General features: G+C 55.4%; 1 non-coding gene across 1 annotated transcript; it reads left to right on the top strand.

Annotated features, from left to right (window-relative positions):
- Positions 1–340: 340 nt before the first annotated feature.
- Positions 341–459, top strand: LOC123964317. The gene has a single exon (XR_006823407.1). It is a non-coding gene; the product is annotated as a 5S ribosomal RNA (ribosomal RNA).
- Positions 460–785: the final 326 nt, after the last annotated feature.

Raw genomic sequence — 785 nt, 5'->3', positions numbered from 1 at the left:
CTTAGGACTTGGACGGGAGAGCGTCTGATCCTGGCTAGGGACTTCCAGGCGGAATGGATCCTTTTCCTGAATGTCCACCCAGGAATGAGCGTCTGTTTGTGAGTGAGGACCTCCGGCTGAAGGTGGCCTTGTCGCTGTACCCATACCCGGGAACGGGTGCCTATTCCTGTCTGTGGACTGCCAGCGTGAACGGTGTCCCGGTTCCTGGATGTTTACCCAGGAATCAGTTCCTGTGGATTCCAAGTGACTCTGGAGCACCTTGGACATTATGGGCAGAATACGTTTTTTGTCAATTAGCCTTAGAACATCTTTTGAAGGGCCGTTGAGGGGTGCCTGAGTGGCTTACGGCCACACCGCTCTGGGAGCGCCCGATCTCGTCCAATCTCGGAAGCTAAGCAGAGCAGGGCCTGGTTAGTACTTGGACGGGTGACCGCCTGGGAATACCTGGTGCTGTAAGCCCTTTTTGCTTCGCCTTCGAAAAACGGCAGAGGGCGCTTCGGTGAAAGGAGAATTTTTGAACGTCTCTTTAGGAAACAGCAGGGGGCGCTGCAGCTTCTGCTGCTGCTTCTGCTGCTGCTTCTTTTTCTCCCTATCCTGTACACAGTGCTGTGTAAATGTTACATCGTGTTTTGAAGGCCCTTCTGGGGTGTGCAAAGGCAGCTTACGGCCATTCCAGCCTGGGACTGCCCGATCTCGCCTGATCTCAGAAGCCAGGCTTGGCAGGGCCTGCTTAGGACTTGGACGGGAGAGCGTCTGATCCTGGCTAGGGACTTCCAGGCGGACTG

Source organism: Micropterus dolomieu, unplaced genomic scaffold, assembly GCF_021292245.1.
Source record: "Micropterus dolomieu isolate WLL.071019.BEF.003 ecotype Adirondacks unplaced genomic scaffold, ASM2129224v1 contig_1672, whole genome shotgun sequence".
In the NCBI taxonomy this organism is placed as follows: Eukaryota; Metazoa; Chordata; class Actinopteri; order Centrarchiformes; family Centrarchidae; genus Micropterus; species Micropterus dolomieu.
This window is presented reverse-complemented; position numbering and strand designations above follow the sequence as displayed.